This window comes from Dendrobates tinctorius, unplaced genomic scaffold (assembly GCF_039654945.1).
Source record: "Dendrobates tinctorius isolate UK_male_01 unplaced genomic scaffold, ASM3965494v1 ptg000009l, whole genome shotgun sequence".
In the NCBI taxonomy this organism is placed as follows: domain Eukaryota; kingdom Metazoa; phylum Chordata; class Amphibia; order Anura; family Dendrobatidae; genus Dendrobates; species Dendrobates tinctorius.
The window spans coordinates 17,112,299-17,130,102 of record NW_027361677.1 but is presented as its reverse complement, the minus strand read 5'-3'; positions in this window follow the sequence as shown (position 1 = coordinate 17,130,102).

Here is a 17,804-nt window from a genome sequence, read left to right as displayed (position 1 = left end):
GAAAGGTTCCGACTTGGTAAACTGGACTAAAGATGCAGTGGACGCCTTCACGTTTCTTAAGGAGAGCTTTGCCACTGCTCCTGTTCTTACCCAGCCCGATCAGGAGAGACCCTTTGTTGTTGAGGTTGACGCCTCGGAGGCAGGGGTGGGGGCAGTACTTTCACAGGGGACTTCGTCTTTGACTCATTTGAAACCCTGTGCATTCTTCTCAAAGAAGTTTTCCCCAGCTGAAAAAAATTATGATATTGGGAATAGGGAACTGCTCGCTATAAAATTGGCCTTTGAGGAATGGCGGCATTTCCTGGAGGGGGCCAAACATCCTGTTACTGTCCTCACCGACCATAAAAATCTTGAATATCTCAAAACGGCCAAACGGCTTAATCCAAGACAGGCAAGGTGGGCGTTGTTCTTTTCACGTTTTAATTTTGTGATTTCTTTCAGACCCGGCTGCAAAAACGCCAGAGCAGACGCGCTATCTAGAAGCTTCTTGCCTGAACAACCGTCAAACATCCCACCTGTTCCCATTTTACCTGATAAAGTATTTTTGGCTGCTAATTCCTCTGATTTGTTTGCTGAAGTTAAGCAATTTCAACATTTGTCTCCGTCCGGCTCTCCTGATAATAAATGGTTCGTTCCCTGTCATTTGCGTTTGAGACTGCTGAATGAACACCACAACTCTCCTCTTTCAGGTCACCCTGGTATCTCGGGTACTATGGAGTCAATCTCCAGAAATTTTTGGTGGCCGACTTTACGCCGGGATGCCTCTGCCTATGTCAAGGCGTGTGACATTTGTGCCCGGTCTAAGGTTAACCGCTCACGGCCTTTGGGAGAACTATGTCCTCTACCTGTTCCCTCCAAGCCATGGACCCATCTTTCCATGGACTTTGTTACTGATTTACCTTCCTCCCTGGGAATGACTACCTTGTGGGTTGCGGTGGATCGCTTTAGTAAGATGGCGCACTTTATTCCTTTACCCAAATTGCCATCCACCAAGCAATTGGTCCCCTTGTTTCTAAATCATGTGGTGCGGCTGCATGGAATTCCTTCTAATATTGTGTCAGATAGGGGTACCCAATTTGTCTCCAAATTCTGGAGAGCTTTCTGTAGTAAAATTGGCGTTTCCCTTGCTTTCTCATCGGCCTTTCACCCGGAGACCAATGGGCAGACAGAACGGGCCAATCAAGCCCTTGAACAATTCTTACGTTGCTATGTGGCTGATAAGCAAGAGACCTGGGCATCTTTTATTGCCCTGGCAGAGTTTGCCATAAATAATAGGGTGAACTCTTCCACAGGGATATCTCCCTTCTTCTGCAACATGGGATTTCACCCTAAATCCAGCTCTTTCTCTGAGGACCCCTCGGACAATCCTGAGGTAGAGATTGTTTCCTCTGATCTGCGGTCAGTTTGGGAGCAAGTCCAAAGCAACATCAAAAAGGCTCATGAGTCACAGTGCCACTTTGCTAATATGAAAAGGAGGAGAAGTCCTTCCTTTGAAGTTGGGCAGAAAGTGTGGCTTTCTACTAAAAATCTGAAACTAAAAGTCCCCTCTGGTAAACTGGCTCCCCGGTACATTGGTCCTTTTAAAATATCTCAGATAATCAACTCTGTTTCTGTCAAATTGGACCTCCCCCAGGCGATGAGAGTGCATAGGGTATTCCATGTCTCTCTCCTAAAACCTTATGTACCTCCAGTTTGTCCGGCTGACACACCTCCTGCTCCTGTTGTTGTACTTGGTCACCCCGAGTTTGAGGTAAGAAAGATCTTGGACTCCAGGAAAGTTCGTGGGGTCCTGCAGTACCTGGTGGACTGGAAGGGGTATGGCCCTGAGGAGAGGTCGTGGGTGTCTCATTCTGAGGTTCATGCTCCCAGGTTATGTAAGAGGTTCCATATCAATTTTCCTGAGAAGCCTTCCCTGTGTGAGGGTCCAGGGGCCCCTCATAAAGGAGGGGGTAATGTCAGGATTCGTACCGGGGTCTAGTCTGTGTTCCACAGCAAGTCTCGCTGCCTTACTGGCTGTGCCACACAACCAGTCTTAATATACAGTTTCTGATCAACTAGTTCTTTTTCGTTCATCGTTCTTCCCCCGTTCTGGTGATTGGCTGCTTCACTGTTTCCTGTGCTTATGTCCCGCCTTCTTCCTATTTAGCACTCCACAGGGCTTTCACTCCTTGCCGGTGATTCTTCTGTGGTACGGATTCCTGCCTTCCCTACCGCGCTGTCCGGTACAACCTCTGACAGCCTCCCGGTCTCTCTTTCGTTGAGTACCTCTGGGACTCCAGCTTTCCCTTTTGTCTTTGCTGAAAGCTTAGTATTTTTTGTGGTAGTTTGGGGTTTCGTGGTTTTACCCTTCAGGTTCATTCACTCTTTAGTTTCACTCTAGTAGTCCTCCTTGCTGCTGCTTGTCTCCCTTAGGTTGTCCTGCACTCATTCCACCCTCGGTTTACTCTCACTGTAGCTCCCTGCACTTACGCCGAGGTAGGGACCGCCGCCCAGTTGTTGCCCACCGGCTAGGGTGGGACCGGCAAGTAGGTAGGGTCAGTGGGGGGTGGAGCTCAGTGGCACCTTCTTCCCCCGCCGTGTGGTGGAATCATAACAACACCCCTTTCCGGAATCCTGGTTCAGAGTTCCCCCTGCTGGCCCGGAGTGGAACTGTGTTGCATGCATTAGGTTAACTGCTGGAGAGACCCATCACTGCTTCCAAGCCTGGCATTGCCCTCCCCTGGAGGAAGGCAAGGCCAGTGTGGCGACCATACCCCTGGGGGTGCCACAGATATTTTTAATGATACCATTTTGGTGCAGATACGATCTTTTGATCGTCCGTTAATGCAATGCTGTGGTGACCAAAAAATGTAATTCTGGCGTTTTTAGGCTAGTTTCACACTAGCGTTTGGAGGCGCAGCGTAGCGTTTGGAGGCGCAGCGTGCAATCGCCGTGAAGCTCTGCCCCTGCTATGCCTCCTCTGGTTAGCTCCACCTATAGGCGCATGCCGCTGCATGCAACCTGCGTACCCTATCTTTAGCATTGGGTGCGCATGTCATGCGCAGATATGCTTTTGCAGGCGCATGCATCCTTTTGACGGTGCGCTCGCCGCACCAAAATGCAACACAGCGGCATTTAACTAGTTAATAGTCATGGGTTGATCGCAATTCCACCCTCAGCTATTGCGGGCACATATCAGCTGACATGTCCCGGGAAAGATGTGGGCTCACCGCTGAAGCCCACATGAAATGGAGTGAGTCCAACATCGGCGTAAATATACTCCCGATGTCAGAAAGGGGTTAATAAATTATCGCTGTTGGTTCCACTTGATATCTTGGTGCTACTATAATTATATTTAATCTTTTATAGCATTATCTTATATTAATGTCACCAAGATGGAAGGAAAATCCTTTTAGCAAGGAGGAATACAGTAAAGTGTTAAACCAATGGCTATATCTAGATGTAAAAAATGCAAACCACAAAACATTTTATTTGGATTACTTTAATTTCCTGTGCAGTCTAGACATGACTATTCCAGCGTTTGTGTTTCTGGCAAAAAAAAAAAAAAATTAACGTTTTTACCAAAAATAGTAAGAACGAAGAAAAAAAAAATGAAAGAACCTTGCTAGCTCGACTCTATAGAATTTAACAATAGCTTAGTCACTTTATCTTCTGACCCAGTTCTCTGCATATGCAAAATATATTCCCAGCGCAAATTCCTGAATCCTTCTCCAAATGGAAAAAGTCAGCGTTGCCAATAGGCAAGTGCTCTGGTTTCACTTGAGATTTGCATCTTTTTTTTGTACTCAGACATTAAAGCCAAAAGCTTATAGGGTTTGTCCGGAGAAAATGTAAAAATTTGGCACAGAACGGGACATAATGTATTTTGCATTGACCGTTTCCTTTTTTGAAAAATTTAGCCCCATTTGCATTGTGTAAAACCTAAGAATTGAGTGCAGTTTTGAAAAATCATCCACTGGTAAAAATAAATCTTATTTAAAGGGATATTCCACTGTACAAAATGTATCAACTGGCGATCTACCCATGGTAGGAACACATTTTTAGATCAGAGTGGTTTACACAATTGAGATTGAGCGAGGAGAGGAGCCGTCATCTGGGTTCCGGGGGAAACTGTTCCCGGGGGACAGGATTCGAGGACGGATCGTTGTGACAGACAGATGGGCTGGGGGAGGAACCGGTATAAAGGAGAGTATGGGAGCGGCTGCCAGCTAGAGTGACTCACCAGCGCCAGGGAGGACGTCCACTGAGGACTCCAGAGGGACAGTATCCGGAGAACCGTCTGAGACTTGTTGCCCCGCTCCAGCCCGCGGCCACTGCGGCCCCAGTACAGCTCGTGGCCGCTGTCACCTCCCCTCTGCCCATGGCTGCGGCCTACCGCAGCCACCACTGTCCCGCTCCTGTCCGCAGCAGGAGCCGGGCCTCTGCTGATCGCGGACTCCCCATCGCAGCTGTTAGCTGCGCAGGTGGCCTGTGACTCGCCACCATACATCGCTGCTGCCTGCTCCGGTCTGGGAGCTGTGGCCCGTCCGTCCAAGAACTCCACCGGGGCCTGTGGGGCTCCATTGTCCTCAGCACGCCGGAGAGCGCGAAGACTTCATCAACACCTCAGCAACTGGGCCGAGCAACTACTCCCCCGAAAGATAACCAGCCCGAACGGCGAGGGACATCTGGACGGCTAAGTAGACTCTAGACTTAAGGACCCGTAGTCAGCCATACTGCGGCCCTATAGTGACCGGCTGTTGCTGGGAATAGTCGTGTTCTACACAACTGTGTTTGCTTGTTTAGAGCCCCTGCGTGGGCAACCTGTGTTACCCCTGTTTCGGTGATCAGGCCGTGACTGAGAAAAGTCCCCTCAAGTCTCATAGACATTATTATAAAAAGCATCGGAGTTGTCTCGTGACTCGACACTGCATCCTGCGTACCTGCTAACACTTCAAGATCAACACCAATCACCAGGATGGAAGACTTATGTTCTGGCCTTCACACATAACCATGGCAAGGAGAAGTTGAGAAAAGAAGTTGGCCATGCATGTGGCCTGCTGCTCTATTTAATATTTTTAATCATTTGGGAATAAAGTTATACTGCTTTACCTGCACATATGGCTGGAGGATTTTCCTATTGGATTCACAGCAGAGCCCTGACCCAAGACAGGTGTGTAGCAAAAACTACATTTGAAAGTGAATCAAAATCTATATGCAAGCTTCCTGAATTATCAGCAATTCCAAAAATAAAGCAATAAATTTGAAAAGTGACCATCTTTACGACAAAGCTTTAGATTTCCCATAAAGGACATTGCAGACTCAAATATGGATCTGCATCTTTGAATCTGTGATTAATTGAATGGTATTTAACAGGGAGAAATGCAAGATTCTACATTTGGGCAAGGAAAACAAAAATTCTACAGAATGGGAGGAACAGAACTAAGCAACAGCACATGTGAAAAAGACTTGGGTATACTAATAGGATCACAGACTGCACATGAGTCAACAGTGTGATGCAGTAGCAAAAAAGGGCAAACACAGTTCTGGGATGCATTAAGAGAAGCATAGAGTCTAGATCACTTGAAGTATCTACTCCTTCTTGGCCAGGCCTCATCTGGAATACTGTGTCCAGTTCTTGGCACCACATTTTAAAAAGAAAAAAATTAAAAATCTGAACCAAGTTCAGACAAGAGCTACCAGGATGGTGAGCGGACTGTAAAGTATGTCCTACGAGGAATGGTTAAAGTACTTAGGAATGAGTAGCTTTCAAAAAGAAGTCAAACAGGAGATTTCATAGCGGTCTACAAATATCTGACGGGATGTCACAGTGTAGAGGGATCATCATTATACTCATTTGGATACAAGATACAGATTAGATTTTAGAAAAAACTTTGTGACAGTGAGGGTAATCAGTGAGTGGAACAGGCTGCCTCGAGTGGTGGTGAGTTCTACTTCAATGGAAGTCTTCAAACAGAGACTAGACAGACATCTGTCTGAGATGGTTTAGTGACTCCTGCATTGAACAGGGGGTTGGACACGATGACACTGGAGGTCTCCAACTCTAACATTCTATGATTATACGATGTCATCCTCCATTGTCTAATATATTTAATAGTCTTTTTAATATGTTCTTTTACATTGGTGAGTCACCTGCTAAGCAAATTTCAAGATTCCCATTTCCCTAATCATGGTAATAGAAGAGCGACCAGTACTTTTCCAAGTGCCATATTCATTCTCCAGATTGTTTGTTACTTGCTTCCCCCCCAATTCAAAGTTCAAGGGTTCCATGGACAGAATTTCCTTTCTTCTGCTACTCCCGTGGTCTTGGATCAAAACCAAATTAAAAGTGGGTTTGCTCTTGAACAACTTTATTTCTATGTCTTTTTGAAATTCTTATTCTATTTTTTTTCTCAACTCCTTATGATAATCTACAAAAGTAAACTAGAGATGGAGACAACCGGGCCACACGGGAGGTAAAGTGTAACTGCCACAGATTTCACATTTGGAGAGTTGAAGGCGTATTATCAGACTGTGAAGCATGTTCGGTGCGGAGTTGTTCCCGTCTCCCAGTGAGGAGGACATCACGCATAGGTGAAGTGGGGATGATTTGCAGTTTGTTTCATCTCAGCTTCCCAGCATGACTACAGACTACGGGGAGCCTCCAGAAAGTTCAATTTAACACTGTACTTTACCTCTCGCTTCCCACTTTTCTCTGCTTCCGTTTCTTAGAGAAAATGAAGATTTGTTTTACTAAATGCAGAATTAGACTGCCGTAATATCATTTATCCACACTTCACTAGAGAACAAAAAGCTGCCACCGTGCTACCGCCATGGCATCAGAAGTTGCAAATTACAGCCTTAAAAAAATGGAATCGGATCTTTTCTTAAAGACGTGGTAGACACCACACTGATAAAGAAGTAAATGAAGATTATATATATGCACACACAATCGTAATGATCAATGCAAAATAGTTTACCGAAGAAAGGAAAGATTAGGCCCCACCTTATCTCTAACCACACGGGACTAGAGGGCTTCATGCATGTTTCGCCAACTGCTTTCCATCATGCTTTCGAAATTCATTGGTTTGGTGACATTGTAGAGCCCAAACAGGACATTTTCTTGCACAGGTTCTCACCATTACTTTAAATGCTAGATGAGGTCAACCTTGGCTAGACCCCTTCTTTCTTGGGCACATGTTTTGGGCTGCTAATGCTATATATGAACTCGTAGAGGCTCAAATTCGTTTTGGTCTGCACATTAGCTTTTTCGTTAATGAAGGCTACTACTCTACTAAAGGATTTAAATGTCCAGTACTAACACTGATGACCAATCTATAGGATCAAACATCAAAATCAGATTGAAAGGGGTCTGACACACGACACCTCCACCAATTAGGTGTTATCTTCTAAAACCAGAGTTAAACAATGTTTGGAGGACATTGGAGCCATGCTCTTCTGGCGCCATACAATATTTACATCTGACCACCGCCAGAGCAGATAACAGTTGATCACTGGGGGTGCCAGGGTTTGGATCCCGTCAGTCTAATATTTGTGCCTTATCCGATGAACGCATCATCAGTATGTTAGTCCTGGACAACCCTTTCAACATGAACTATAGTAAACTCATACAGCCTGTCAATTTAGGACGAGTTTTCAGCATTATCATCAGAGGCAGAATTTTCAATGACCTAAAATCTGTACACAGCTGATAACACGGGATCCACCAATCACAATAGGTCATGCCACACAGTCCCTTCACAATAACTTTTGCATAAACTCATTAGATGCTTCAACACAAAAGGTACGGTGATAATCTGATCATTGCTGCTAATGTACGTGTGGATTTTCTGAAACAACAGGAAGTTAGAGTGTAAAATAGACCTAGTGGCCAGTGTGAGAATTGCTAGGTTTAATTTATTTTACATTGTGATATAAAAAAAACTATTGCAAAGTATATAATAAAAAAAATATATATACAGTACATGTATATATACAGTGGGGAAAAAAAGTATTTAGTCAGTCAGCAATAGTGCAAGTTCCACCACTTAAAAAGATGAGAGGCGTCTGTAATTTACATCATAGGTAGACCTCAACTATGGGAGACAAACTGAGAAAAAAAAATCCTGAAAATCACATTGTCTGTTTTTTTTTCATTTTATTTGCATATTATGGTGGAAAATAAGTATTTGGTCAGAAACAAGCAATCAAGATTTCTGGCTCTCACAGACCTGTAACTTCTCCTTTAAGAGTCTCCTCTTTCCTCCACTCATTACCTGTAGTAATGGCACCTGTTTAAACTTGTTATCAGTATAAAAAGACACCTGTGCACACCCTCAAACAGTCTGACTCCAAACTCCACTATGGTGAAGACCAAAGAGCTGTCAAAGGACACCAGAAACAAAATTGTAGCCCTGCACCAGGCTGGGAAGACTGAATCTGCAATAGCCAACCAGCTTGGAGTGAAGAAATCAACTGTGGGAGCAATAATTAGAAAATGGAAGACATACAAGACCACTGATAATCTCCCTCGATCTGGTGCTCCACGCAAAATCCCACCCCGTGGGGTCAGAATGATCACAAGAACGGTGAGCAAAAATCCCAGAACCATGCGGGGGGACCTAGTGAATGAACTGCAGAGAGCTGGGACCAATGTAACAAGGCCTACCATAAGTAACACACTACGCCACCATGGACTCAGATCCTGCAGTGCCAGACGTGTCCCACTGCTTAAGCCTGTACATGTCCGGGCCCGTCTGAAGTTTGCTAGAGAGCATTTGGATGATCCAGAGGAGTTTTGGGAGAATGTCCTATGGTCTGATGAAACCAAACTGGAACTGTTTGGTAGAAACACAACTTGTCGTGTTTGGAGGAAAAAGAATACTGAGTTGCATCCATCAAACACTATACCTACTGTAAAGCATGGTGGTGGAAACATCATGCTTTGGGGCTGTTTCTCTGCAAAGGGGCCAGGACGACTGATCCGGGTACATGAAAGAATGAATGGGGCCATGTATCGTGAGAATTTGAGTGCAAACCTCCTTCCATCAGCAAGGGCATTGAAGATGAAACGTGGCTGGGTCTTTCAAAATGACAATGATCCAAAGCACACCGCCAGGGCAACGAAGGAGTGGCTTCGTAAGAAGCATTTCAAGGTCCTGGAGTGGCCTAGCCAGTCTCCAGATCTCAACCCTATAGAAAACCTTTGGAGGGAGTTGAAAGTCCGTGTTGCCAAGCGAAAAGCCAAAAACATCACTGCTCTAGAGGAGATCTGCATGGAGGAATGGGCCAACATACCAACAACAGTGTGTGGCAACCTTGTGAAGACTTACAGAAAACGTTTGACCTCTGTCATTGCCAACAAAGGATATATCACAAAGTATTGAGATGAAATTTTGTTTCTGACCAAATACTTATTTTCCACCATAATATGCAAATAAAATGAAAAAAAAACAGACAATGTGATTTTCAGGATTTTTTTTTCTCAGTTTGTCTCCCATAGTTGAGGTCTACCTATGATGTAAATTACAGACGCCTCTCATCTTTTTAAGTGGTGGAACTTGCACTATTGCTGACTGACTACATACTTTTTTTCCCCACTGTATATTTATTTAACACAAAATTCTGGGTGCCTGAAGGAGGAGTCGGAGTGACTCTAAAACACGTTGATAATAAATCTACAATCCATTCTCCATCTTAGTTTGTCATTTATCCAGCAGCGCCGGATACTTCCATCACCAAAATAAACTTCATATACAACTCTCTATACATGTGTAGTGGTTGTGTCTCACACAACCCTATAAGTTGAGCCTAATTGCCCAGTGTTCCATCTCTCTTACTTTGATAAGACCCTATTGCACATTTGCACTTTTTTCTAGACCATCTTTTACTTTCTGCTTATTTTCATTTTTTTCTGACCCTTGTGCATGACGTAATAACTAAAGTATGGAGACCTGTACCAAACTTTTGAATGAGGCCACACATGCATTAATTACAACCCACTCGAATCAAACAGCAACCTGTACAGATACTTCTCTGTCTTCATTCCCGAAACTCCTAATCAAGCTCTGTGCTTTTTATGGACTTACCTGGTTGGAGTAGTGATATTGCAAACACTAGGGGCAGCATCTGGCAGGTAGCGTAATCTGGAATATCCGAGTCGATACACAGGAACAGCAATTTAGCTTGAAGGAATAAGCAAGAATTATAGTCAAGGAAGCCAGGGGTCGTTTACCAGGAGCAGTAGTGTCATTTGAAGGAACAAGCAGGAATCGTAGTCGAGGAAATTAGAGGTTGTTTATCAGGAGCAACAGTTTTGTTTGAAGGAGTAGCAGGTGAAAGGAAGCTTGACTAAAGACTGGTAGTGCAATAACCACACAAGGAACTGAGAGCAAGGCCAGGTTTAAATCAGTGTGCAATCAGAATGAGCCAATCAGGAACTCAGGGTGGTAACCAACAGGAAACTCAGGGAGGAGACATCAGACACAACATAGATTCAAGTATTTGGATAAGCACGGAAATGTCCAGCGAGTTGAATAGCTCAGAAGAAAGAGCTGCTGACTAGTGCACAGGAGCTGCTGGGTTCAAATCCTGACAGTACTCCACTCCTTCCAGGATGGCCTCTGGACATCTCAGGCATTGGCTTCTCTGGATGTCTCAGATGAAAAGCTCTTGGGTGCATGGGCTTTGCCCTCCAGCTCCCATAAGTTATCTTCTGGTCCTTAACCCCTCCCTTGTACCTAATATTTTAGTCTCCCTCTAAATTTTCTAGAGTCCAGAATTTCATCAACGATGTACTCTTCTTCACCATGGACTGTTTCTGGTGGAGGAGTTGGCTGAGTTATTCCTGGAAAAGGGTTCTCATTGAATATCTTGAGCAAGGAAACATGGAATACAGGGTGAATTTTCAGGCTGCTGGAATATTTTTAAACTGAAAGCAACTGGGTTAATTTGTGCAGAAATTTGAAAAGGTCCTCTGAAGTTTTGACCTAATCTAGAAGATGGTACGTTTGTCTTCAGATTTTTGGTAGCAAGCCAAACCTAGTCACCGACCTGAAAAGTAGGAGAGGCTTTGGGATGTTTATCTGCTGTTTCTTTATAATATTCTTGGGCCATTTGTAACATCTGAGTTCTTGTTGAGCTTTCTGCAACTTAGTAAGTCTGTTTGTAACAGCAGGAACTGAGGTATTGAATGGAAGATTAGGAATAAATACCGGATGCAAGCCATAGTTAACAAAAATTGGGCTTTCGGATGTAGAACTGTGTTTGGAGTTATTATATGCAAATTCTGAAGTTGGTAGATAATCCGCCCAGTCATCCTGTAGGTAAGAAATAAAACAGCGCAGGTATTGTTCAAGGGTTTGGTTAGTTCTTTCAGTCTGTCCATTGGATTGTGGGTGGAAGACAGTAGACAAATTGACAGTAACTCCTAACCCTGTACAGAAGGTTTTCCAAAATCTTGATGCAAATTGAACACCTCTATCAGAAACAACATTGTCAGGAATTCCATGCAGTCTGAATACCTCTTTGACCACTAATTCTGCGGTTTGTTCAGCGGTAGGAATCCCTTTAGTCGGAATAAAATGGGCCACCATTGTGAGCCGATCCACCACAACAAGGATAACAGTCATTTCTTTTGAGGGAGGAAGGTCCATGATAAAAATGATTGCGATTGATCCCCAAGGCCTAGATGGAACTGGAAGAGGTTGAAGAAGTCCTAGCGGAGAAGATCGTGGCGTCTTGTTCCTTGCTCATGTTAAACAGGAAGAAACATATTTTCTCACATCCTTCCTACAATTAGGCCACCAAAAAGAATGAAGTAGTAGTTCTTGCGTTTCATTACTCCAGGGTGTCCTGCAAGTTTAGAATCATGGACATGTTTGCGAACTTCAAGTTGAGCAGATTCGGGGACATATACAGTATCTGGTGGTTCTGCACCCAAAATCCATCCTTATAGGAAAGATCAATGTCTTTAGAAGGATGGTTAAGCAAGTTTGGTATCACTCTTTAACTTCCGTCAAAAATTCTTTGGAGTCCAGTATTCCCAAAAATATTTTTTTACGTAGGATGGTACAGTCAGTGCTAGACCTCTCCTGTGGTCCAGGTGCAACAAATATCTTGAACAGAGCATCAGCCTTGCCATTTCTTGAACCAGGCCGATAAGAAATTATAAAATTAAACCTAGAGAAAAATAAGGCACAACGTGCTTGTCTTGCAGACAACCTCTTTGCTGTACTGATAAGCTCTAAATTTTTGTCATCAGTAAGAACAGTCACCGGATGATTGTCCCTTTCCAAAAGATGTGTCCCTTCGGAGAAGGCAACTTTAATGGCTAACAGTTCTCTATTTCCAATGTCATAGTTCTTTTCTGCAGCTGACATGGTATAAGAAAGAAATGCACATGGATGAAGCTGCATTTTGTCTCCAACTCGCTGTGATAAAATGGCTCCCACCGCAGAGTCTGAGGCGTCTACTCCGGCAACAAACGTCAGTTCATGGTTTGGATGGACCAGTAATGGTGCAGAAGTAAAAAGTGTCTTTAGTTTGTCAATCTTCATTTGTGCCTCTGGAGACCAAAAAAACACTCTGGTTTTCTTTGTGAGTGAAGTAATTGGCAAAATTATTTTTGAAAAGCTTTAAATGAATCTTCTATAGAAATCTGCAAATTCTATAAAGCCCTGAACGTCTTTTAAATTTCTTCAGGTAGGCCAGTCCACTACCGCTCTGATCTTACTGGGATCCATGCTCAGACCTTCTGGGGAGATGATACATCCCAGAAATTGAGTTCTGGTTTGTTCGAATTCACATTTTTCGAGTTTAATATAGAGATAGAGATGGTTTTCTAGTAGACGTTCCAGGACTAACTGGACATGTGTGCTATGCTCCTCCAGGGTATCTGAAAATATAAGAATGTCATCAAGATAAACAACAATATATTGATCCAAAAAATCTCAAAAAACATAATTGAGCAAGTGCTGAAAGGTGGCAGGGGCGTTGCTAAGGCAGAAAGGCATAGCCAGATATTCAAGATGTCCATATCGAGTTCTAAAGGCGGTCTTCCACTCATCTCCCAGGCGGATTCGTATGAGATTATAAGCCCCTCCTATACTGAGCTTGGTAAAAAGTCTGGCAGAACGCAGTCCAGCAAGTCAGGGATTAAGGTGAGTGGGTAGTGATTCATAATGGTAATTTTACTGATTTCTCTATTATCAATACATGGTCCTTCTTTTCTACCAAAAATAAGGGTGCTCCAGCTGGCGAGAAAGAAAGTTGAAATAAGTCTTTCTCTAAATTTTCATCTAGGTATTCCTTTAATACTTTTAATTCTGGCTCAGAAATATTGTAAATTCGCCCAAATGGAATTGACGCTCCAGGAAGTAATTAAATGGGACAGTCATAAGGACGATGAGGAGGCAGTTGATCGGGTTTCTTCTTACTGCAGACCTCACTGAACTGCTGGTACTGAGGTGGTAGTTTATCATTACTCTGTTGAGAAATCCCGGAAATTTGAGCTTGCTTGAAAGCAGATAAATTAGCACCGTAATTGTTCTTACAATACTCAGAGTGAAAGGTTATGGTCCTCGATGCCCAGTTGATAGACGGGTTATGAATTGAAAACCAGGGAATTCCTAGAATAACTGGAAATTTTGGAGATAAAATAAGATGAAAACTAACCGCTTCATGATGATTCGGCGCCATACAGATTTCCAGTTCAATTGTCTCGTGAGTAACAGGTCCAGACGATAAAAGTGATCCATCCACCGTTTCCATATCGATGGGCATGGATTTAGTCCTACTTGCATTGTTATTGTCAAATGTGAATTGTAAGTCCATTAAATTCCCCCCTGCCCCAGAGTCTAACATGACATGACATGCGCAGACAGACCGGCGTAGCTCTGCTATCTGCTACTCCGGTCTGACAGACTGGAGTAGCAGATAGCAGAGCTACTCTGGTCTGTGCACCGCACTGCCTCCACCTCCCGCCCTGCCTGCAGTGCACGCTGGTATCTAGTGTAAACATCGGGTTTCTAAGAGCCCCGTGGCCCTTAGAAACCCGATGTTTACGTTGGTAACCAGCGTGCAGCGTCACTCATCACTGGCTCCCGCTGCTGTAGGGTCTAGCAGGTTCGCAGGATGCAGTGACGAGATACTAGACGGATGGTGGTTTATGAAATAACGTTTATCAAACTGTAGCCGCTGGGCTCGGCTGAACAAACAAATTAATGACAAAACAAACAGTCCACGCAGGGACTCAACAATCTTAACAAGACTATATTGCAACTTAGCCTTCCAGGGGCTGCCGGTTTCGTGAGCGTGGCCGCGTAGAGGTAATGGGGCTCCACAGGCCCTAAGCAAAGCGATGTCGGTGGGGCGCAACAGGCCCTGAAGAAAGCGATGCTGATGGGGCGCAACAGGCCCTGAAGAAAGCGATGCCGATGGGGCTCAACAGGCCCTGAAGAAAGCGATGCCGGTGGGGTGCAACAGGCCCTGAAGAAATCGATGCCGGTGGGGCGCAACAGGCCCTGAAGAAAATGATGCCGGTGGGGCTCAACAGGCCCTGAAGAAAACGATGCCGGTGGGGCGCAACAGGCCCTGAAGAAAGTGATGCTGGTGGGGCGCAACAGGCCCTGAAGAAAGAGATGCCGGTGGGGCGCAACAGGCCCTGAAGAAAATGATGCCGGTGGAGCGCGGTGATGATGCAGTTCCCCAGATGACCTGTAGCCGTCCTTTATCAAGGAGTCTCTCCCAAAGCCGGGGTAGCGGGCCTTTTAACCTCGCCTATGACGAGGTAGCGTATCTTCAGGCCGGTGATGGCAAGGTCGCCGTGGTGGGAGAAGGCTGGGAGGAAGAGTACAAGCCTCTGTGGCCTGATTATGTGTACTGTACTCACGGCCACAACCTGAGGTAAATATCCTCCCCCACAAAGGCGGGGGGCAGCGGGGATGACGCTCTGAGAACGGGGGCGGGATGCAGTCTCTGGTAACAGTCTCTCATGTCTCTCTTGACGGTAATTGCGCAGTTTTCTCCTCACTGGCTCCTGTCGGTGTCCCTGCCAGTCACCCTGCTTCCTGCCTTCACTCTGGCTCTCTTCCAACTGCCACCTCAGAGCGCCCCCTGCTCTTTTTTTCCTAGCCCCGCCCCCTGTTGCCCTGACAACTTCAGTAGCATGTCTCTCTTTGTAATCCCCTGATGTAGTTCCTTCAATAACCCTGATGGCGGTCCCCTTGATTCCGGCCCAGTCACTATATGGGGGTCCTCCTCCCCACACTGCCACACGCAGCGATGCGAGCTGGCCAGCGGGAGACCAGCGATGAAAAAACGGGCCTGGACGATCCAGGACGATCAGCGATACTCCACGGGGGGGCCGATCGCTGCTGGATGTCACACACAGAGATCTCGCTGTAGAGATCGGTGATGTGTCACAAAATCAGCGAGATCGCTGTGTGTAACGGGCCCTTAAGCCATTGTTAAAGAGTTTCTGTAATATCTGTGAATACGAACACATTGTAGTAAACACTTCTTTTTTTCGCAATTGGTTAGAGGGGGGAGGTTACAAATATAAAAGAAAATGATCTTTTAAGTTCTAACCACATTTTACATCTGTAGTCAGAGATTCTTGCATTTGTTTTGAGGTTGTAAAGTAGTTCAGTTGGGCGTTTGCCAGGTATGTCTGCACTCTCTACCGGGAAGTGGCGGCAGCTGAGATGCATTAAAGAATCATCCTCCATCCAAAATGAACAAGAGGGCATTGTAAAGTATACACCCCTGCATTAGCTGTGCAAAGAAACCAGATGTGAATATAGACATAACAAAAGCCAGGACATGTACCACACCTGCCATCACCTTTAAAGGGAACCAGTGATGATGAAAATTTTATCTGATCCGCAGGCAGCATGTTATACAGCAGAAGAAAAATTTTTTGTGGGAAAAATTTAAGCAAGACTTGCATTTTTTTCATTGAAATCCTTGGTGTTTGTATGAATGCGTCCAGTGGGTGGTCCTATTTCAGTGATTGACAGATTGCTCCGAATTGATGATAGTCTGGAAGGACAAAAGAGCACAAGATAGGGCATTAGCCGGATAACAGGAGATTTGTGCTGCGATACCTGCTCACCTGGTAAAGTTGTGAAAAAACACAACTCTTAGAACAACTCTGAAACAAAAGTCCAGTTGGTGCTGCTCTGCTGCTTCGCAGGTCCCACATCGTTATCAGTTGATGTGGAGAAGTGGGTGTGCTGCACTGCTGGCTTCTCAAAGAATGAGACTGCCCAGAAAGGGATGTATAATCAAAAATGTGGTTTAATCTCTACACTTTTCCAAGTCCAATTGATTTCTTCATCAGGAGAACCACAAGTCACTTATAGTTATTCTGATAAACTCAGTTGGACTTCGAATCTCGTAGTGATTAAACTGCGTCTTACATGCATGTCCCAGATCTGTACTTTGCTCCAACTCAGGCTTTCAAGATGGCCCAGCATGAAGCCATGTGATCATTTGCTAGGCCTATATATGGCCCACGAAGACACACATCTGGATCTTGGTATTAAGACTTTCTAGTTGCTCCAGAGTTCTGTCTGCTACTGTTCCTAGTCTTCCAGTACCTTTGCTACCTGTTCCCTGTTTTACAGGACCTCTGCTACCTGTTCCCGATTTTCTTACCTGTCTGTGATCTTCCATGACCTTTGCTACCTATTCCTTGTCTTTTAGGACCTCTATGTGTCCACCTGTGGCTTCCAGGATGATTCCTGTTCACCTGTGGCTTTGAAGACCTTTGCTACCTGTTCCCAGACTTCCATGACATCTGTTATGATTCCACCTGCAGGTTTCAGGATGTCTCCTGTCTGCTTTTAGGTTCCAGGACATCTGCTACCTGTTCCTGGCCTTGCACTACCTCTAATACTTTACTGCCTGCCGTTTCCAGGAAGTCTCCTGTCTGCCTGCTGCTTCCATGACCTCTGCTACCCATTTATGGTCTTTCAGGACCTCTGTTGCTTTTCCACCTGCGGCTGCAGCTTCCAGGACATCTTCTGTTTGGCTGCAGCTTCCAGGATCTCTGCTATCTGTTCCTCATCTTCCAGAACCTCTGCAACACATCCACCTGTGGCTTCAAAGATGTCTACTGTCTACCTGTGGCTACCAGGACCTCTGATGTGTCCACCTGCGGGATCCAGGGATTACAGTAAGTAAAACACAAATTATCCTGAATCTTTACTAAAAAACCTGTGGACAGCAGCCAATTATAGAGCATTCTGCTCTGTTTCTCTTTCTAAATACCATGCTGTCCACAAATCAGCTCTCTTTAATCATAATATGAGAGGTGAATGAGGACAATTATATTATTCCAATATAATAGCTTATTAATTTAATGAATAGACAATTCCATAGCTGATCTTTTTCTTTCTACAATCTATCACGACTCACTATCTTTACATTCTATTATAAAGTTTCATAAATGTTATCTCTGGGTTACTATCTCCTAAAGAAGAATTTATAGAGTTGCCTATAGAAAATGTCTTTTGGGGGAGAAAAAAAACATGCAGTTTTTGTGGCGTTTTTTTTTGTGTGTGTTTTTGTGCACTTTTTTTCTGCCACGTTATGCCATTTTTCACCCTATAACGTCTATTTACTTAGCCTTTGTTAAGAAAAAACACGTCTTTCTGTTTGTCGCTTTTTTGGGTGTTTTTTGTTGTGTTTTTGACATTACAAATCATGGGATTCTAATAGTAATCTTAGAATCACGTAATACGTGAATTACTTGACTTGCAATGTTAAAAAGGCAGCTAAAAAAAAGACAGTAGAAGAAGACACTAAAAAATACACAGTAT